The 23,633-nt window shown below is 39.6% G+C and overlaps 1 protein-coding gene across 1 annotated transcript in view; it reads left to right on the top strand.

Moving 5' to 3' along the window:
- LOC131682957 (cartilage oligomeric matrix protein) overlaps positions 1 to 23,633 on the top strand; it is a 1,738,261-nt gene that overhangs the window by 190,216 nt on the left and 1,524,412 nt on the right. The gene's annotated exons all lie outside the window — the stretch shown is intronic.

Here is a 23,633-nt window from a genome sequence, read left to right as displayed (position 1 = left end):
GATCTCTCGAATTGCTGAACTGAAAATTATGGAATAGAATTAAATTAATTTTTAGTATTCCTTACAGACCCACTGGTGCCCTAAGACGATTTCGCTAGATTTTTAGAGCACTGTGCACCCAGTGCATTAACGCAAGTGACGGAAGGTTATCGAAAAGTTTCGTGAAAATGAAAATTCCAGTAATGATGATGATTTTCCCAAACGGTTCGTTTTCGTGAGGTTTTTATTTGTTCTTTGGCATTAGGATTAGCGATAATAATTTAAATCAAGGATACTACTGGGAAGTTTTAGAAAAAGTCGATGTCGAAGTAAAATTTGAAACTATGCACGAATGCACTTCAGAGATAGCATGATATCAGGAGCTGCGATTTCATTAAAATTTTCTTAGTTCTCAGTCGCGTTGGAAATTTGAGTAAAGTATAAACTTCGAAACAATTCAAACAAAATTTCGATTTTTTTGGCTCAGTACAATATATAACCCCTTTATGAAAATTCAGTTTTCCCACCACAATATAGATATTTTATTAACAGAGCATTAACAATAATTCGTTGGTATGTCTATTTTATGGGCCATTTTTCGCTTTCCCATTGATTTGGTTTGAGATTTTTAGCACTGATGTTGTCCTATGCTGATTTGAGCGATTCTCTGAGTCCTGCCACTATCCCATGTAGTATGTGTTATCAAAAACATCGCGAAGCATCAAGTTCTAAATGTTATCAAACGATATAATATCCGAAGAGAGTGATAAGAGTTATAAGAAATGTATCATCACACTGTTAGGTGGATTAAAAACGTTTTTATAAAATATGCGGTTGGGGTAAGTTGGCGGTAACGCACACGGGGCAAGTTGGCGATACTATTAATAGTGCAAAACAAGTCATCATTTATTTTTATTTCTGGAATTCACTCCAAAGTAAGAGAAACTTTTTTATGTCTCTCGTCAATGCAGGGGAGAATTATTTCAGCCAATCGTCTGAAGAATTTTGAAAATTTGCTTTTGAATATGGAGTACGCGTCGAAGTCAAAATGACGGGGTATTGAGACTGAAATATAATGAAATGTGAGCTTTTTTTATTCCTCACACAATTCCTTTACATCCGCTTAAGCTCTTGTTCCATTGCGGAATTGAAAAGGTTAAATCTTAAAAATGGCCGTTTCGTAATCTTGTCGCTATCTTTTTTCGCATTTTTTGCTAATTCACAGTGATTAAGCCACAATATTTAAGCTGAATAAATACATATACTGAATTAGTGTAAAATTTCACTTTCATTAGAATAACTACTTGCAACAATTAAGGTTTTATGGTACTCTTGAAGCCTTCCTTAAAACTTAGATTGCACTTGTAGTGTGCTATAAAACTAGAAATGCTACTTGGGATAGCCGATTTACCTATCAATGTAAAATGTCACCATAATTTTCGACTCACTCTTGATGATACTATATTGCCTTCGAATTGGAAGTTGAAGTAAAACCGCCAAACTGTAGAAATTCCTTGACATTTTCAATGCTAGCATCAAAAACTGCAGCGATAACAAATTCTGTTATGATCGAGTTATTCGCAAATTGTGACGATGATAACATAATATCAAAATGATAACAATGATAACAGAACATGATATCAATATTAAATCATTATTTTATCCGCCTTTGCTCGGGATGTTATGTATACAGTAATGTTTCGATTATATCACTATGCGTTTATATCATTCTCGATTATATCACGATTTTGTCTCGATTATATCACACTTTTTGAAAAACAAACAAGGCACACTACATTGTGATCCAATTAAGCCACATATTGTGTCCTGACACTTTTAAGATATTTTTACAATAGATTTGCTTATTTACATGTATAGTAATGAGTCTATTGTTGGGTTTCGGACTATTTCGTTAAAGGTTTATATTTGATGGGGTCGGTCAAAAAGTCGATCTTTTGTCGTGACTAACGACTTACCTTTCAATATAGGGGCCCCTTTTCAAAATTTCGGAAGAAAAATGATGAGAGATTTTGAACGCTTATATCTTTTGTTGTACTGAATGGATTTAATTAATTTCTTCGGCATTTTGTCGAAAATATTTGTACCAATGTTGTATTCAATTTTGGAATATGTAGGACATTCATTATCAACGGAAAAACAGTGTTTTGAAATTTTTTTCGAAAACGACTCGGAAAAGTGAAAATTTTCAGCCCACCCCGCACAGAGCCGTCAATATGGTGCACCAACCGAACAATAAAGTAATGAAAAGTATATATAGGTCCACTACATGTTTGTTCCTATGATTATTCGTATTGGGTTGCTTGACGAGAGCAGTTGGTGGGGGAAAGCCGGCATATTAGTTTTGGTTATGCCATTAGAAGCCGGACGGAAAGGAAAGGCTCATGCACGCCACAAGAACGAGCGAGAAAGCGATAGTAGTGCATATTAGCGAAAGCGTTACGTATATTTTGAACCTTAATAACTTTCCTTTTACTAAATGGATGGTTAATGTTGTTTCATAAATCGGAAGGAAAACGTTCAACGCTTGCTACCGATACGTTGTTTGCTATATAAAATTTGTTTAAATAGTTCAAAAACTACTTTAAATGAGAATCAACATTAATGATAAAACCTATAAATAGGGGAGTCGCAGCTTTTCTCAAAGCCAGACGTGTGTAAGATGCAGTGCATAACAGACGTGCGTGCTCGTGAGAAGCTGCATCGGACGACCAATCAAATCGGCTACCACCGGAGAGAAGAAAAACGTTGGTGGAGGTGGTGGCGGTGAGAAGGCCAAAAAGCCAAAGGCTAAGAAACGCAGTCACTGAAGAGGCGGTAAAGATCGTATGTATGTACGCAGTAAAAGCAATCGTCGGCAAGGTTTGAATTGTTTCAAAAGATTCTCGTCTTGTATCAACATAGTTATCTACTAACCGTCCTTATTAGGACGAATGCAAAATGGAAAAAGAATTTAATTAGAAAGTTTCTTTTATTAACTAGTATTAAGTTTGCGCTTGTTAATTCTGTACTTTTACCATTCAAGAAAATGTTTTTCTAATCTTTAAATCCGAAGGTTTTTGCAAATCCTTTCAAGAAAATCAGTGAATGTGGCAATTCTGCCACTAAGCGAAAGCTACACCAAAACGAATGATGAAAATATTTTCATTTGTCGCACAAAAGGAGGGCCTTTCATCTGCATTGAAAAGTTAATAAATAGGAACGCCTTGATGCAAAGCGTGCTCATTCGGTGTGAGCTGTGAAAGGGGAAAGATCATTTGTGTGTACGCAGTCAAACAATCTTCGGCAAGGTTTGAATTGTTTCAAAAGATTCTCGTCTTGTATCAACATAGTTATCTACAAACCGTCCTTATCAGGACGAATGCAAAATGCAAAAAAGATGCGTTGGTAATGTATATGACATAACAGGGGTGTTGTGACCACACTTCGAAGTTATTTCAAATCTTGCAAAGCATAAATTGACATGATTGTTCCTATTTGAATGAAATGACAAATTTTCAGGTGAACGCGGCAATAGCTTTGCAATTTATAGAACAATTTTATATTTTTAGTTATATATTAACTGTCATCTCTTCCAAACAACTTAACCCTCTGCTGCCAACTCCGTGGTTTTGCAGGGTTAAAGAGAATCATTGTAAAATGTCCAATACACGATTTTATGTTGTTACCTCCACTAAAACCACTTCAGAACACTCCCTCCTGTCATACATGTAGGGTGATGAGCCTATTTTGGCACCATTATGGAGAGGGTCGCACTATTTTTTGAACAACTTAAAAAGAAGCCATATTACCTATAACCTTTCTCAGAATAAAGTATCAGTGTACTGTTTCTTAAACATCTGTATAATGCTTATTTGGCAGAATTGTCTCAATTTTCAGCATAAATGAAAATAAATGTTCTATTCTGTGCATCTATTCCCACCTGAACGTTCCAATTATCGCCTCATGGGTGTGCCGATTTCCACCTCATCGAAAAACAATCTAGTTGAAACGCAATGCCTCATATTTCATTTGCGTCGATTCTAACTAGGTATCCAGATCATGGACGCCAACGCGTGATTTGTAAAACGAATTATTCTGCTTTTTTCAGCCGATCAAAACAAACGTAAACATTACGCACACGAAAGAAACTCATCAGCTGTTAGTAGAAGAGCGCCCAGAACTGCGCATGCAGGAAATAACCATGCGAAAGTTAACAACTGGAATATAAAGTTCACATCACACATTACTTCCTCCCGATCCAAATTGTATGTGCAGTTGAAAATAAAATATCTGCGATCAACAATTAGTTGAATAACTTGAAATAATTGATTACTTATACCTGAAATTGCATAACATTATGTTTTCAAGTTCATGTTTTGGTTTGGCCGCACTGGTGATTCTTTTCTGTATGATGGATGCAAAAAGTTGGTTTTGATTGTGGTAGTGTATCAGCAAAACATGCCAATAATAGGAACCCCCGTATTTAGTTTTATCCTATTATAACACTAGGCCTATTCTAGTGTTTGACGAGTGCTTTTAAAGTGAAATAATCGTAAAAAGGTTCTCCAGCTAAAATAAAGGTATGTATCAGTGCAATATTTGATATATTTGTGCCGGAATAACGAGATATGAGGCGGTAAATGCTGGCTCGAAAGTGTTTATTTTGCTAAGCGCCGTTGCGTCCTGTTTCGGTTCACTACGCGAGTGAGGCGGATCAGCAGATATTTCAATAAGGTGATTTTGTTTTAATTAAAAGTTGGATTTAGTGGATAGTTCTGAATACGTATGTGCACAACAAATAAAGAATATAACTTGAGCTTTTTTTGCACACCTGTTTTAGCCAAATCGATATTGTCATTATCTCATATGCTTGGTTCGAAACCAAGGGGTACGAAATAGGGTCACAATAGGCTCTACTGCCATAATAGGCACATCACCCTACATTGTTTGCTTGTTGAAATCATCATATGAAATTATTGACCTGTATTCAATGCGGAGAACTCGGTAATAAAATTGTTTTACTGAATATACTAACGAACGGGATCCCCAGGAAAATTTCGCTGAGCCCGGGGAATCGAACTTAATGAGTAAAATTGTATCTCTTGTATCTTGTATCTTGTATCTCTTTCAAATGGCTAATTTGAAAGAGATACAAGCAGAATTTTAAGAATATGATCATCGCGGTTATGTCCCGGACATTACCCGCCCCTAGTTTTTCGCTAAGCGTGTTCATTTCTATACGCTAGGAAAAAGATTCCGATGGTTGTTTCGAGAGATTTTAACATTGATGTTTCAAAGCAAGAAAATATGAAATTTGTTCATTTCATTTCATGAATGTCTCAACAAGCTTAAAATCCAGCTCATCCCCTATCAACGCAGACGCCAACAACAAAGGTTCTTTTCAGAACCACCATATTTATGATAAAGAATAACTTGAAACATTCCACATATTTCATTGAGTATCATTCGATTTGAATTACAAGTCAAACGAGTAGTCACGACACCCCGGTTGTGTCCTAGACATTACCCACCCATCTTTTTTATTCTTTTATCTTAATGTATAGATTCTTAAGAATGTATCTGCAATTTTTATAGAGGTCTAAGCAGTAGAAACAATATTATAGCGCTGTTCATCTTGTTCCTTAACGTGGACGGAGGGCGTGAAACTTTAAACGTGAATAATCTCGATATCACGTTTTACCAAAAACGTTGTTGCAATTACTAGGATTGCAAAAATATCTTTCGGCTGATTCCAATTTTTGTTTCAGATTGTCCGTAACTTAATTGCCGTGTCCTTAAGATTCGTTTAATTGTTAGTTATCCACAGGAAAATCTATCAAAATAATGAGAAAAACAAAATAGGAAAGATATGGTAGGTATGCCAAGACATGCATTTTCTCTTGAATGGATCTGAATACTTTTCTTTTGGAAGGACAACATCAACGGTTGGATATGGTACTATTTACATGGATGTTGAAACAACGAGAACTGAATCGTAGTCCCTTCGAATACATTGATTTTAATAGTCAAGATATTTGCCCAAAATCTTAACGTGCCAGCTTCCCTCAAGTTTAGTCTTGGGTGGTTCAACAATTTTAAGAAACGGTACGGGATACGTAAAGTGAAGATATGTGGGGAAAAATTACCTGCTGATGCCATACCATTTGACCCAATGCGTTGAACAAAGATGGCGAACGCTGCTCTAACCAATGATTTCAAATGGGTAGTGTGATTATTGAAGCATGGCAAAAATAGGCTCATTACCCTACTATGATTCATTCTTTTTGATTAACTTTAACATTTTATTACTTTTTGTTTATAGAAATACATTGATTAATGCTTGAATGTAATCTTTTGTTTTGTTTTGAATATATCACGCTTCAAATATATCACGCTAAAATACAGACCAACCGTGATATAATCGAAATATCACTGTATCATTAGGATTCGGCATAAGGGGACGTAGCTTTTTTCGGCGATTTTTGACCCCTGCCTCCCCCTCGTAGCATTTGGTCAAAAATTTCTAACCTCCCACTTGTAGAGTAAGGTGGGGCAAAAGTGCGCACCTAACAGTTATCGTAAAACAACTATTGGTAGAAAAGTACTAGAAAATCGGCATGATTACAAATTAATACTCTCATCACACATCTTCAAAACATAATACTAGATATCTCTTGGTTTTGCTTGTAATCCGAGAAATAGTTATTTTCTTATGAATACTCAAATGCGCAGGGGCGTCGAAACACTATACGCCCGAGTGAGTAGAAAGCATAGGGTGAGGGGTCCATTAGTAAGGATTTTTTTCCATTTTCGCAATGCACACGCTTACATTACATTCACATGAAATCACGTTCGTTTATGCAAATGGAATTGTGGTACATCGATGTTTTCAAATGTGTGTAGTGCGAGATACATGCGTTGCGCATCTAAATTTTTTGAAATGGTTCAAAATTTCGAGTGAGTAATTACCCACTCGGTTATTTTCGAGTGGGTAGTACTACCCATACTACCCACGCTTTGTGCCGGCCCTGAAAATGCGCACTTTTGCCCCATGGTCGGGGCAAGAGTGCGCATAGCTTAAATAGCCGATTTATTTCCGCCCATAAATTAAACTAATCAATTTTAGGATATCCATCCCCTCTTACTCTTCCTTCATAACTAAAAAATTAAAGGGTTGTGTACAGGACACGACCACGGTGACATTAAAAATGTAGCGTTTTTCAAGAGCGTGCAAATGAATTTTATCTATCACACATATCGACTTACGTTCTTGCTCACTCGCCTATTTTCATATGTTACAATTTGCTATATACCCTCCCCATTAAAACATAATTTATTGAAGGTCATTTAACGGTAATCTATTATTACAATTAATCAAGTATCTCACTAGGTGATTGGCATTATTTGGCTGATCCATCTAGTAAAAATAGGCTGGTCTGTCCAGAAAATATATTCAAAAGAAAAGTTCCATATTGAGAACTGTGACGAGGAAGCCCACGCCGGAAACGGAAATATACAATGATGACTTTTATCAACAAATTCATTACAACAGCAAATTGCGTACAAAATAACCTCATTTCATGACAACTATAATGTTGATATGTTTGCTTTGAATTTTATATGTCATGGAGTATGAAGAGAAGTTCTCTCGGTTCACAATCCTGCAGCTGCCAATGATTCTAAGAAGCATACGTTCATCTAAATTACTAAATTTTGTATGGTTGAATCCGAAGAGAAAATTGAATTCAGCTACCAAACTAAATCTACTAGTAGTAACAACATTAGCTAACTAATGTATTAAGTTAAATCTGCACGCCAAATCTTTTCGTTTTTTGCGAGCTTGCAATTCCGAGAATTGTAAAAATTTACCACATGAAAAACCGCTTGAAAAGTGATGTGAATATAAATTTACTTCTCTTAGTATTGGAGGAACATTTAATTGTTTTCTCTAATCAATAGGTTTTAATGCTCGTCAATAAATTTAATGCTACGTCTCTACTCTACCCTCCCCCTCGTCCTACTTCGTCACAAATTTGGTATACCCCATACCCCCCAAAATGCTACGTCATTTATGCATGACCCCTAATCTGTTGGTGCGAAAAGACGAGGAGGTTTTATGCCTATACAAGAGAGACGTTTAACTTGAACGGGCTTTTCTAAATAAATTAAATAAACAGAAGGGCAATAAACGAAATAAACGAAATATGAGGCTAACAAAATCGAGTCTAAAAGCATAAAAAGCTGAGGCAGACACAATCAGAGGCTTAATGCATTTTATTAAAAAATCAATTTATTCCCTTTACTAACTTTATTCATTTCTGTTCATTTTATACGATTAGTTTATTTTATTAACCATCCGGAAGTTGCGCTTATGGCCCATTGAACGAGCAGCCGCTGGTGCTTTAAGACGATTTAGCTAGATTTTCAGAGCAGCGTGCACTCAGCGCGCTAGCGCAATTTCCGGAAGGCACCTTTTTTTTATTTCGATTATAGAGGTTTTAACCTTAAGGTCATTCGCCTCTTCGGGTTAGAAAAATCTCTTATGAAAAATTTCTAACCCTATGTGTGGGGTCGGGACTCGAACCCAGGAAGGCAGCTTCTTAATTTTTTTATTTTAATCAATTTGTTCAAAATATTTATTTTATTCTTTTTGTACACTTTATTTATTTTTGATTTTGGTAATTCCATTACCAACGACTTGGATCGGGCGCAACAACCTGGATGGGGTGCAATAACCTGGATGGGGCACAACGACATTGATGTGGTACACAAATTATAACACTATACTTAAAGTGGACCGGAAAATGGACGGTGTGAATGCAAACATAACGAAAAGTATTAAATTGGTGAGAATTTAAGAATTAAGATCCGATTTCTTCGAAAAAAAATCTCACTGCCTTTAACAAAAAATAATTAACACTTTTTTTTAAGTTGTTATTTGTTAAGCTTATGATTCAATAAATTGTACATATACCATAATAACCACAATGATAACTCGTAAACTTTTCTATGTAATGAAAGAAATTAAAATTAAAGCTGGATTTTTTATTTAACTTAAGGATTCGGAAATTAGTATAAACAAATTGAATATTTTCAAATCTTGAAGCATTTTTACTTTCTAAATATTTGGAATCATGTTGGAAAGATGGCGTAAAAGATTCATATGGAAGTCTGAATACTTCATGAGATATTTCAATTTTACTTTATAGTAGACACCCTGTGATTTTAGAAACTTACAAAATGGTATGTAAATCTGATGTGAATTTTGTGTGTTTTAACGTTAGGATGGCAATGCCCTGTTTTTAAACATACGCCCTAAACGAACCTCCTGGAACTGTTACGTAGGCTTTGTTTAACAAACTGAGCCACTCTAGGGACTGAAATATACCTCAATTAAGGGGTTATATACAAAGTTGTGGCGAAAAAGTCAGCTAAGTTCGAGATTTTTTTAACATTGCTTTATGCAAATTTTAATTGAAAAAGCGAAAGACAGTTCGTTGGAGTACTATCGAAGTTCGAAAAACAAGTTTAATTTGAAAAAAAATATTTAAGAATGGCGGAGTTCTGAACCATCATCGAAACGTATTTTTTGTCAGAGGTTTGCGGTGAACGCTCTCCAAGCCGAACTGCTCAACTGAAATCAAAAGAGTAAAATGATTATTGAAGAAAAATGTATTGTGGAGTATTTAAACGGAGCGGTTTATAAAAAAATTCCTACAAAAAATCATGTTGATAAAAAAATTGAGTTTTGTGGTGTTCAAAATTTTAAACAAAAATTCATTGCAAAGAATTTGTACACGTACAAACAATTCAAATTTTTTTTTTGAAAATTGGATGAATAGTTTTTGAGAAATCACGTTAACCACAACGGTAGTTTTCAAGAAACTTAGTTCCGAAATAATTGCGTTTAAAGTTTTGTGTTAACTTCATTCGCGAAAGAACCTGAGCGCTGCGAACGGCTATAGTTTCAAATCTAGTTCTCCGATCTGGATAAAATTTTGCACAGATATTTTCAAAAGTGTGTTCTTCCAAAATATTCAATTTTTTTTTTCGATTTTTTGAGTTCCTGCTAAATCCTTAACGATGAAGGTGAAAACTTCTTGATTTTTTGGAACATGAGCTGAATAATTTCATTTTATTTTAAAAATCGAACGTTGCTTTTATTATAAATTCTAAAAAAATCAGATGGAGGGGGGGGGGTTAATTCCTTGGTCTTCAGAGACAGGGTTTCAAGCAAACGGGAGATCAACGGCGTCGATTACAGACTCGGGCGGTCTTCGTCAGATGACGATCAGCAACATACCGAGTTGCGCGTGTAATGTTTGTGCTGCAAATTCCGTGTTTGTTAACTTTTTCGACAGAGATGTTTCGTGTCACTTTGAAGTTGCGTCAAACCATCAATGATGTAAGATATATGTGGAAAAGGACACTTCTGAGAATGATAAGAAAAATAAAAGGGGCAGTTAAATCTATATATTGATGGTTTTAGGAATATGCATGCGAGGGACATATAGAGGAGATCGTGGCTTGCCAGTACATCCCGCATCGGGATGATATTACTCGGGCTTAAATTTAATAGTTGAGATCTGGTGGAACATCGGCGCATGCTTGTGCGATTGGCTTAGTTTTCTCCTTGGAGAATTCCATACCCAGCTGGAGGGCCCAAGTAGGCAAATTGTTCAAGATATCTTGCAATGCTCCTTGCAAATTGACAGCTTTGCGATCTGTAATAGAGACCACACCGTCATTTGAAAGCTGCTCTAGCGTAACGGAATTGACAAGATATACGTCAATGTCATTCAATAAAAAGTTGTAGAGAAGGTGGCCTAGACATGAGCCCTGGCGAAGGCCCATGCAGCTAATTCGTGATGCCGATAAATAACTTTGCAAAAAATACATATATGTTTTTTAGACAACAAGCCCCTTGAATCAGTAACAAAACTGATGCCATCTGCTCTTTGTTAGCACATGCCATTTGAATTCCTGTTGAGAGCAACGCAAAGCAATCGTTCGTCCTTTTGCCTTTGCGAAAGCTAAATTATATATCTGACAGTAAGCCATTTGCTTCGACCCAATTGTCGAGACAGAACAGGACCATTTTTTCGAACAACTTCCGAATAGAAGAGAGCATTTCAAGCGGTCCATACGCGTTGTGATACAATGCATCCTGCGTGATAGCGAGCATGATGCCAGTCGGGTTGGTCATCCGGGAAGATGAGGAGTGCTTCGAGCTATGTGGAAATAGAGGAGCCCGCGAGCGCACCAGGGTGACCTCGGTCGCCAGATGGCAGCGTGAGTGGGATAACTCCTCAAAAGGTAGGTGGACCCACCGGCTGATACCTAACATATCGAGCTTTGTGGGCAGACACCATGGGAAACTTCACTTCCATCTGTTGCTTTGTTTTCATCACCGCTAGAAAATTTGGTATAGACGGTCATCGATTTTTTTCGGTGAAAATTAAAACAAACTGCATTTTACCGGACGTTTCGACCTACTAACATGTTCAGTCATCCTCAGCGGCTTACTAAAATATAATATTTGTTAAAATCTAACACTAAACACAAATTTAAACAACATCGCTTACATGCTAACAACGTCTACACAATGAACAATCACATTATCAACTGCTGTCTTGTCTTGTACACTGAATCTCCGTTGGTGCTTTCTTCGGACGCACGGTGCTCTTTAGCTTCTCTATTAAGCCGTTGTATGCAGACCTAAACTTAATAGAATCCCGTTGTAGATTGAACGTGTTCGACTCGCCTTTAATTTTTATTTGGAACATTTCCATTATCAACCGGGTATCGGTCCTAGGTACCTCGTCCAATATTTTAGCATTTTTAAAATAAAAAAGTGGCCTTCATTGATTGTATGTTGCGCTAACCCCGTACTTCCTACGCTTTTATTTTTTATATCGTTCTTATGCTGTTCCAAACGCTTTTTTAAAAATTGACTTGTTTGTCCAATGTATGTCTTGTCTATACAGACACCGCATGGTATTTCGTAAACAACATTAGTTCGACGGTCTTTTTCTATTCTGTCCTTAAGCTTACTGTGTACTGTATCTTTAATTTTGTCAATGGTTTTAAAAGCTAGTTTTATGTTATGCTGTGATAAATACCGGGCTATTTTTTCCCCAGACCCGGTATATAAGGTGCAGAAACAAATTTCATCGTCACACCAGTGTTTTTAGGTTCAAGAGTATTGTACAATTTGTGTGTTCGTTCTTTAATAATCTTGTTGCAGAATGCAACTGGGTAATTATTATTAGTGAGTATTTGTTTCACAACTTCTAAAGCATTTGGACGATAATCTACTTCACTTAGTTTCAATGCCCTATCAACTAATGCTATCGATGAATTTTTCTTATGGTTAAATGGACTCGAGGAATTATAGTCTAAGTATCTGCCTTCTGAATCCTTCGGAGTCCATTCCGTGGTGAGATGGTCTTCCTCCCTACGCACTATTGTATCCAAAAACCGTATTTGACCATCCTCCTCAAGTTCTATGGTGAACTGCAGTCGTGGGTGGAAACTGTTAAACACCTCCAGCATGAGCTCCACTTGTTCTCTTCGCACACTCGATAAACAGTCGTCAACGTACCGCCTAAAGAAAATTGGTACAATGCCTTCTTGATGTAACTGTTCCAGCGCACTTCTTTTAACTCTCTCCAACACTATGTTTGCTACCACTGGCGATAAGGGAGATCCCATTGGCCACCCAAATTTCTGCTTGAAGAAACGACCTTGATGCATGAAAAAAGTTGATGTCAACACCAACTCAAGCATTGCAATGAAGCTGCTCTCAGGAATCTTGGTGTGCTCCTCCAATTCGCCCCATCGTAGTCGTACACTTTCTATTGCGTAATCCACAGGCACATTAGTGAATAGTGAAACAACATCCAACGAAAACAACGCACACTCATTGGTTACAATGTGCTGTCGAATATCGCCGACAAATTCAAAGCTATTCACTATGTGGTGATCCGTTTTACCAACAATTCCATTTGGAATGGATGACAAAAACTTCGCTGCATTGTATGTTGCTCTACCAATCGTAGAGTTGATTAATCGTAACGGCATCCCTTCTTTGTGCGTTTTCGGCAACCCGTATACTCGTGGCGGGTTACAATTATAAACCTTTAGTTTCAGTTTTGTGCATTTATCTATCCATTCCTCTTGGCTCCATTGGTCAAACATAGCATTGATCTTTTTTAGTGTGGACGACGTGGGGTCATTCCTAATCTCTTCGTAGGTCTCCGTGTCATTCACTAACATAAGCATCTTCGATTCGTATTCAGCCTTATTCATTACAACCGTCAATTTGCCTTTATCCGCTTTCGTAACAATGAAGTCATTCCTCTCCGCTAGATATTTGCTGCTTTTTATCACATCTTTCCTTATCCATTCGTTATCACTATGAAAAGGTTGCTTCTCGTAGTTGATGTGATTGATAATGGCATTGGATACTTCATTTCTGATTGTATCGGCTTGGGGATCCCAGTGAATGCAACTTTCGATTTCAGACAGCAAACGTACGTACGGTGGATTCTTTAAATCTGGCCCATTAAACCCACCACCTAGCTGCAGTGTGCGCATGAGAAAATCGGGTAACTCAACGTCCGTATGATTAGTAACCCAGGAGCTCTTGTGACACAATTGCTGTATTTTATTCGTTTTTAAAAACTCCAGTTTTCTCGTCTGTTTTGACTTGCTTCGTCCGAAAACAGATTCTTCTTTCCTTTTTACTGCATTCTTTATATATTCGAAATCTTCACACGACACACACTCAGCGATGTGATTTAACTGTGCTGCTGCTGCTTTTTTCAATTTACTTACGGAGCGCAGGCAGTCGGAGATGAGCAGACTGAGTAAGCTTTGTTTGAATTTTATGGCGATTTTGTCAGCTTTCTGCATAGATTGTTCATTTTCGATTTCCAAGTCTAGACGAAAATCGAAGCCGTTTGGAACTATTTTAGTCCTGCGACAGTTGAGTAGAAATATTTTCCTGTTTTTTAGTCGAGCTAGTTTAAGCTGCAACTTCATATCGTTCCGTAGAGTCAGCTCCAGTCTGTTGCCGTATTGCCGACCAAAGGATTTCACGAAGAACATTGTGAGGATGCTCCCCGTGAACTGTTCTTTTATCGATATGACTTTGTTGCTTTGTTTTCATCACCGCTAGCAAATTTGGTATGGACGGTCATCGATTTTTTTCGGTGAAAATTAAAACAAACTGCATTTTACCGGACGTTTCGACCTATTAACAGGTTCAGTCATCCTCAGCGGCTTACTAAAATATAATATTTGTTAAAATCTAACACTAAACACAAATTTAAACAACATCGCTTACATGCTAACAACGTCTACACAATGAACAATAACATTATCAACTGCTGTCTTGTCTTGTACACTGAATCTCCGTTGGTGCTTTCTTGGGACGCACGGTGCTCTTTAGCTTCTCTATTAAGCCGTTGTATGCAGACATAAACTTAATAGAATCACGTTGTAGATTGAACGTGTTCAACTCGCCTTTAATTTTTATTTGGAACATTTCCACTATCAATCGGGTATCGGTTCTAGGTACCTCGTCTAATATTTTAGCATTTTTAAAATCGAAAAGGTGGCCTTCATTGATTGTATGTTACGCTAACCCCGTACTTCCTACGCTTTTATTTTTTATATCGTTCTTATGCTGTTCCAAACGCTTTTTTAAAAATTGACTCGTTTGTTCAATGTATGTCTTATCTGCACAGACACCGCATGGTATTTCGTAAACAACATTAGTTCGACGGTCTTTTTCTATTCTGTCCTTAAGCTTACTGTGTACTGTATCTTTAATTTTGTCAATGGTTTTAAAAGTTAATTTTATGTTATGCTGTGATAAATACAGGGCTATTTTTTCCCCAGACCCGGTATATAAGGTGCAGAAACAAATTTCAGTGTCACACCAGTGTTTTCAGGTTCAAGAGTATTGTGTGTTGTGTTCGTTCTTTAATAATCTTGTTGCAGAATGAAACTGGATAATTATTATTAGTGAGTATTTGTTTCACAACTTCTAAAGCATTTGGACGATAATCTACTTCACTTAGTTTCAATGCACTTCTGACACAATTCCTGTCAGGCCACGGCTGCTTCCGACAGTACCTCCACAGGTTTGGCACGCGGAGGTCCCCGCCTGCCCTGACTGCCCAGGTGTAGATGAAACTGTCGAACACATACTGTTCGTATGTCCTCGTTTCGACGTCGAAAGAAGAGCAATGCTTGACGTCTGCGGCTGGGACACAACCCCTGATACCCTTATTCAGCGGATGTGTTAATCATTGGAGAAGTGGAACGCAGTCTCGACTGCAACCACCCAGATTGCCTGTAGGCTACAGGTAATTTGGCGCTCCGAGCAACAGACGACGGGCACGACTAACTAGTGATTGGTTCAGGAATCAGAATATATTGGCTCAAATGGCACGTTCCCCGTACATAGTCGGGGATTTGTGCCTTGCCGTGTGTTTTCATCATTTCCTGACCGGAAGGAAAGGACAAGGAGGTGTGGGGAAGTAGAATTGGAAGGGTGGGAAAAACAACAGCACAAAACAAAAATAAACAACAGGTAAGTTAAACTCACAAGTAATTCAACTTGCCTGCGAATAAGCCTAAAGCTCTTTACCACATTGGATAAGAAACTTTAGTATGTCTCTGAGTTTCAGTCGACCAAACATGGTTTCGTCTATATAAGGACGGCTGAAGACTCGAAATCGCAATTGCGCTACCGCTGGACAGTTGCATATCAGATGATATGAGGTTCCGTAGTCGGATTCACAAAGATCACATGAAAAAGACTCAGCGCGCTGAATAGTTGCCATGTGATAATGGAGTTTGCAGTGGCCGGTTAAAGCCCTGGTCAGCATACCGCAGTGGAGCTTCGAAAAATGTAAGAGATTTTTCGAAACCACTGGGCAAGGTTGTTCTAGAAACGCCTTTGTTTGGCGACACGTTTGTAGATTTCTCCAATAATTGCGGTGCTCGGACGAAGCCCAGGACCGTATTTTTCCCTAATCCAACTTGTCGAAATTGGTAGCGCGGGCTCAGGACCAACGAAGTCAATCGCTGAACCTGCCCTAGCCAATTCGTCAGCCCATTCATTTCCAGTAATACCGCAATGTCCGGGCACCCAGACAAGGTAGATAGTGTTGACAATGCTTAGTTCTTCGATTTGGGTTCGGCACACGATCACTAGCTTGGACCGGGATTTGTCTGAGCTAAAGGCCTTGATTGCAGCCTGACTATCGGAGCAGAAGTTTATAACTCTGCCGGACAAACTCAGTTGAAGGGCCGATTGCACCCCGCACATAATCGCAAAGATTTCTGCTTGGAATACAGTACAGTATCTACCTAGTGAGTGAGATTGTTCCAATCTCATTTCACGACAGTAGACACCAGCACCAGCACGTCCCTCCATCAGAGAACCGTCAGTGTAACAAACCACTTGCGTTTGTTGTTGTCTTTCCATAAAGCCAGACAACCACTCCTCTCTAGAGGGAATCTTCACATGGAATGTCCTGTAAGGAAAACCACAAGTGCGTGTAATATCGCTGGGAGCAAGAATATCTTCACCCCATGTAATCATTTGTGACCACAATTGTGTATGACTGGTAGCAAGATCAACATGATTACTGTTCCAAAGCCCAGTAACCTGCAGTCTGTATACACATGATAGTGCTTCTTGTTTTAAGTGTATGTGTAATGGTTTGATATTTAGAAGTGCCTCAAGAGCAGCAGTCGGAGTCGTGGTGAAAGCACCAGTCAACGCCATGAGCGCCATTCTTTGCAGATGGTTTAGCTTTGACTGGACTGTCACCACCTCTCCCCTCTGCCACGATACAAGGCATCCGTATGACAGTATTGGACGTACAATTGTCGTGTAAATCCAATAGATGTATTTAGGTTTGAGACCCCAGGTCTTTCCAAAAGTTCGTCTGCACTGCCCGAAGGCCATGCACGCTTTCTTGACTCTAAACTCAATGTGAGCAGACCAATTCAGTTTGGAATCCAATATGACTCCAACGTATTTAACTTGATCTGCACACAGTAGCTCAGAATCAAAGAACTGCAAGGGACGAACCCCGGTTGTTATTCGCTTCTTCGTGAAAAGAACCATTGAAGTTTTGCTTGGGTTAACTGATAGTTTAACTTGTCGACACCACTGTTCGACAGCTCTTAATGCCTGTTGCATTAAGTCAAAGATTGTTCCGATGCAAAATCCAGTAATTAGTATTTGGTAGTCGTCAGCAAACCCGTAGGTTGGAAATCCAAGCTCATTGAGTTTCTTCAACAAGCCGTCAGCTACTAAGTTCCATAACAAAGGTGACAGAACGCCACCCTGAGGACAACCGCAAATACTCAACTTCCGTATCTCAGCCTGTCGCAGTGACGAGAAAAGTATGCGGTTACTAAGCATTGCGTTTATCCAATCTGAGATACATGCAGGTATCCCATGACCGCGCGTCGCTTCCAGAATAGACTGGAAGGACACATTGTCAAAAGCACCCTCAATATCTAGGAATACACCCAAGCTAGATTGCTTGAGCGAGAAGGCTTTCTCAATGTTGTAAACAACATCGTGAAGCAGAGTGATCGTGGATTTCCCACACTGATATGCATGTTGCATTTTGTGCAGTGGATATTCAACTAAATTAACGTTCCTGATGTGATGATCGATTATCCGTTCCAAAGCTTTCAGAAGAAAAGAACTTATGCTGATAGGCCTAAAACTCTTGGCTTCTTCATAGCTTGAGCGGCCCCCTTTGGGAATAAATCTAACAGTTATTTCTCGCCATGCTTTCGGGATATACCCGGTAGCAAGACTGGAAAGCAAAATCTTTTTCAAGACATGTTTAAGAATATCAAATCCCTTTTGCAGTAGCACGGGAAGTATTCCATCTTTTCCGGGTGATTTGTATGGAGCAAAGCTGTCAACTGCCCACTTGACCGATTCAGTGGAAACCAATGTGCGTGCTAACGCCCACGAGTCCGAATCACCAGAATGAGATCTGTGAACATTGTTCAACTCCGGATCGATACAACCTGGAAAGTGTGTGTCGAAGAGACAATTAAGAACATCTTTTTCGTCCGTCACATAAACACCATCTCTGGTTTTTAAGGAGTTCATCTGAAAATCATTCGATTTGGAGAGAATTTTATTTAATCTGCTAGCCTCGTTCAGACTAGAGACATTAGTGCATAGGCTTTGCCAGCCAGCCCGTTCTGCAGATCTAAGACATTTCTTATATGCACTACGAGCTGACCTGAAAGCCCTGGAGTCATCACGCTGACGCCGGTTCCAAGCTCTTCTCATAACTATCTTTATTCTTTCAAGCTCAGCCCTCCACCAAGGGGTTCCCCTAGTCGATTTAACAGTACGAAGTGGACAAGCTTCTTCGTAGGATGCTAATATGAATGAGTTTGTCGTATCCACGACGTCATCTAAGTCGTCTAGTTGACTAATTGTTGGAAAATATCCATGAAATTTAGTCGCCAAGTTTTCCAAAAAGAGGTCCCAGTTTGTACATTTAGGATTACGATATGTCACCACATTGAAGGTGACATCAAAATGATCGAAAAATATATATTTATGATCGGATAGAGATGGTTCATTTGGAACCTGCCAATTTCCCAGCTCATGCAAAATTCTATCAGAGCAAAGTGTTATGTCTAACACCTCCTCCCTCCCAGACCTCGCAAAAGTTGGTCGGTTTCCCACATTCAGAATATGGAGATTTGTACTACTTATGTACTCCATCAGTTCAGAGCCTCTCAGATTGATGTCTGAGCTGCCCCAAATGATGTGATGAGCATTCGCATCACTGCCGATAATGAGCGGAAGCCCATTTCTGCTACAATATGATACAACGCTTTTGAAATCATCAGAAGGAGATGATTCGTTATGCGGTAGGTATGCTGAACAATATATATATATATATATATATATATATATATATATATATATATATATATATATATATATATATATATATATATATATATATATATATATATATATATATATATATATATATATATATATATATATATATATATATATATATATATATATATATATATATATATATATATATATATATATATATATATATATATATATATATATATATATATATATATTGTCTACGTTTCCGACAGTCAGTGTAACTGTGACAACACAGATATCGCGAGTTGTGAGCTCCGATATGAGACACGCGTCAATAGTCTTATTTGCAAGAATGCAAGCACGAGGCATTTCACGTGGGTTAGTCATGCCTGTCTTGTTGTAAGCAATGATGGCAGTGTTAAGTAACTTTCCAAAATAGAAGTTTCCTTTATGGAAATACGGTTCTTGAATCAATGCTATGGAAGCTTTACCTTCCTGCATGAGTCGAGATAAATTCATAGTTGCTGTACGTTTATGTTGGAGATTGATTTGTGCTATTCTAACCATTGTTGATTAGAGAACTGTACATTTCATCTCCAACACAAATTGCACAACAACTAGAGGACACCAAGCGAGTTGGGATGTTAACGCATTTAGCGAGCCATATCAGGTTTAAATGGGACATGATCATTTGATTCCCACGATTTGCGAAGAAAATAATGGTCCACTGTGTCAGAGATTCGCATAACACAGTAAGGGCAAAACCCAAAATGCTCCGTGCGCGACTGGCATATTTTAGACCCTCCAGTCATTAAGTCCTCGGCACGGAACTACACCTTGACTTAGGGTCTCCTACTTTCAGTCGCCTCCTACGACATGGGAGCAGGATTTCAGTGGCTCAATTCTAGGCCGGATACCACACGGCCTCTGGGCAGGTTCATCTGTACACATTTGATGAATTTGATAATCGAAACTCAACAAAACTTCACCGAACTACCATCAGCCGAGAGTCTCAGCAAACCCCCAGCCAACAAAAATTCGGCAAAATTAAGTGGATCATCGGTGAAAAAAAAATCGGTGTGTAGAGTGAACGTTCCGCTGCGTAATGCAGCATACTGGGGAGTTCGCCCAAAACTTCCCAGGCTCCGTTCGCCATTGAGAATGTTTTAAACCCCCTCAAGAATTTTACCCATAGCACGGGTCGCATGACACTATGGAATTGGGGTTCCCTGTTTGGTAGATTTTTACCACTGAAACAGGTAGTCCGTAGTGTAATTCTTAGCCGGTTGAAACAACCACTACCGACACTACACGGCTTATCTAGGCTGTTCGGAGAAAGAAGCTGACATTGAAGAACAGCTTCCATATTTAGATGGGCGAACAGCCGCAGAAGGAAGGAAGGATAACGGTAGGAGAGGGATTGAGAGGGATTTGGGCTAAGCGCTTATTTAAAGGCGGCGCTGGATCGCCTTGTCAGGGCTGCTTTAGGGCATGTGGTATTTAAGCCTAGAACGCATAGGGCCCACTACCTCGTCCTACCACACTCGCAGTCAGCCCCCGCTGCTGGTTCGGGTCGCGAATCACAGCTAGTTGCTATCGCGATTAAGCATTATCCACCACCTATGACCCGCCCGGTTGCTTGCAGCTCAGCTTCCCACGTAGCGTTCCTCCACCACCACGGGGCCCGGTTAGTTGGAGCGAGAAAGGCCGAGCGCAGAAAAGTGAGTGAATGGTCTGTACATGCTAACGCAGTTTTGGCGCAGCGACTGGTAACCGCGTAAGGGGTAAACCCAGCCACACCGAAGCAAGGCAGAAGAGCGAGTGTACAGGCGTATATGTGAGCATCCAAGTCAGTCTCACACGGTATGTTAAGGGTGAGCACAAAAGTCAGTCAACAGTTTTTTTAGCATTTAATTAGCAAGGGACTGGAAGGTGAAGTATATTTTTCAATATTTAGAGCCATAGTACTCAAGGGAGAGCAAGGTGTCGGTTCCGACAGCATGAAGTAACAAGTTACTTTACGCTTGTTCGGACATGCCGTAGACTCAGGTGATTCGCATTTCTAATGCCAAAAGACCCTGACCACTACGGTAGCAGACAAAGGGTTAAGTCGCCGGTGAGCTCTAAGCTTGCATATATGATCCTTCCACGCTTTTCTAAACTTTCTCCTTTCAACACCTTGCTCTCCCTTGAGTACTATGGCTCTAAATATTGAAAAATATACTTCACCTTCCAGTCCCTTGCTAATTAAATGCTGAAAAAACTGTTGACAAATTAACTCAATAGGTCGTTAACAAAAATGGTTAACAAAAAAATGGTAAAAATAGAACAAAAGTCAGCCTCACATATTATGTTAGAGGTGAGCACAAAAGTCAGCCTCACAAGGTATGAAAACGGTGAACGCCCAAGTAAGCCTCACATGGTATGTCAGAAGTGAGGCCTAAGTAAAATGTCCCACATGGGATGCCAGGGGGAGCGACAGGCGTGTAATAGAGTGGTACGATTGAGAGTGAATCAGGTAATAGGATGATCATCCAAGTCAGCCTCACATGGTATATTAGAGGCTAGCACAAAAGTAAGCTTAGCAAGGAATGAAAAAGGTGAGCACACAAGTCAGCCTCGCAAGGAACGAAAAAGGTGAGCACAAAAGTAAGCCTCATGTGGAGTGTTAGAGAGTGAATCAAGGTGTGACAGAGAGAGAGAATCCAAGTAAGCCTCATACAGGACGTATGAACGCGTGAGCTAGAGTGAGTGAGTACATCAAGTACAGCCATCCCCCCAGTCCCTGGGGGAACAATGGCGGTGCCCAATGGAGTTTAGTCGGTATTACCTAATCATGGCAACGTCACCATGAGAGCCCGACACACCCCAGTACACCCCGTGTGGTAGCTTGGCATCTATTAATAACACGTGTACTGGGTAAGTACAAAAATTGTATTCTTCATTGTAAAAAATACGAGGTGTGATCGGAGGCCGTTTTATTGTTTTTTTGATGGCGTGGACTTCACTTACCTCCAGCCAGCCAGCCAGCGGCGCTGTAGATCTTCTGTACCAGGGCGGAATCCGTACAAACCTTTTTGGCGAAATCGAATATCCAACGGTTTTAATATTCCACTCGCTAGTTAGTACTGTTTCGGTTTCGGTTTCTCTCGTTAATCCGTCAACGAACCAGCGACAGTAAGCGTTGGTTGGCTTTCATAAAAATTTTCATTGGCGCAGGTAATTCGCCATTGCGGTTGATCTTTTACGCCGGTGGCATTCTTCGCGTACACGTATGAGCACTCTTTGTCCCACCACGGGTTGGAAGATCTTCCACGAGAGTTCGCGTTTGGTATACGTTTTCAGAGTTTGAATTGTGGTGTAGAGAATAAATCCACCTTGTAGCCCGTCAGGGTAACAATTTAGCACTGGGTGGAAATATACCCTTTTTGCGTATACACTCCGTAGAGCGTATTGTTTACGTAAAATTATGCTCACCGCTGTTCGGTACCGTTCACATTTAGTTGTAAATTTTTGTTCATTTTCGCGTTTGTGAACGGTTTTGTTCGTACAGATAGGTTAGATAATTTTTGTTTCACGTTTGTGAATTAGTAACATAGGGCTTAGGTAGGCTACCGCTCTCCTCTTGCAAAAATAAGTGTGCGTTGGTTATGCTGCTCACCGATGACAGCTGTGTGACAAGGCGGTTGGCGGTTTGTGATAGTCGAGTGCGGAAGGCGGCCATCGAGTTAGATAGTGACGTTACCACGGCATCGATCAGACGCCCGATCAGTTTTTGTTTTGTTTTCGGGACAGTTTCCCGCCACTAGGAGATTATCTCAGTGCACGCGTGCGACGGCAAGCTAAAACCGTCAAAAGTGCCGGCCCGTGGTTCGGGCATTAGTGAAGTGTACGGTGTCGGTTCGCCAATAGGGGAAGCTAAGAGTGAAGGAGTGCTTTCGCTTCCCCGGCTAAACAATAAGGAACCACGACATCGGCCGTTCTCGCTATAGAGGATAAGTCAAACGAGCCAAGCTCTCCTCTATAGCTAATTGTCAAGGAGAACGAAGCAGGGCGGACGAAGGTTCCCCCTGGGAAGAGCACTGCGGTGGCTTCCGGAATCGTTTACGGCGAGTAGACGATCCGGCGATTTGTCGCCAACGTCGCTAGGCAGGTTCCGACAAAGGAGCCAAGCTCACCTCCCTAGCTAAACGCCAAGGACCGCTGCCGGAGCAGCCAACGACATTCCAGGAGAACTCGGCCGTTGCAGTCCCGACAGGTCAGAAGAGACAATCCGCCTTTCCGCCCAGAAACGTAGCAGCAGCAGCAGCGTGAGGATTTTGGAGAATAAACGGTAAAGTTAGAATTTATTTGTTTTTTTCTTTTTTTGTTTGTTATACGAAAATCCGAAATTCCGGTAGGAGCACCAAGGCCGCCCTGAAAAGAAGGGTTCGCCGGGCAAACAAGAACCCGAGTAGTGGGCAAACCCCTACTTACATTTGGCGCACAGTGCAAAACACACTGAAAAAAATATTTTCCTATTTTGGAAAATATTTTTTTCTTCCGGAGTGTGGGGTGCTTCTACTAAATCGAGGATTTTCGTAGAACAGTCGGTGAGGTTTCTTCCGCGATATTGTTCCGCGGCCGTATTATTTATTTATTTACATTTTTTGGTATATTTATTTGATATTTTGCATTTTCCTTTTTTGTCCGAATTTGTGGATTGCGTTGTTTGTGTTTGGTCTGCCGGACG

This window comes from Topomyia yanbarensis, chromosome 2 (genome assembly GCF_030247195.1).
Source record: "Topomyia yanbarensis strain Yona2022 chromosome 2, ASM3024719v1, whole genome shotgun sequence".
Taxonomy (NCBI): domain Eukaryota; kingdom Metazoa; phylum Arthropoda; class Insecta; order Diptera; family Culicidae; genus Topomyia; species Topomyia yanbarensis.
Note: the sequence above shows the minus strand (reverse complement) of the source record. Positions and strands in the feature narration are given on the sequence as shown.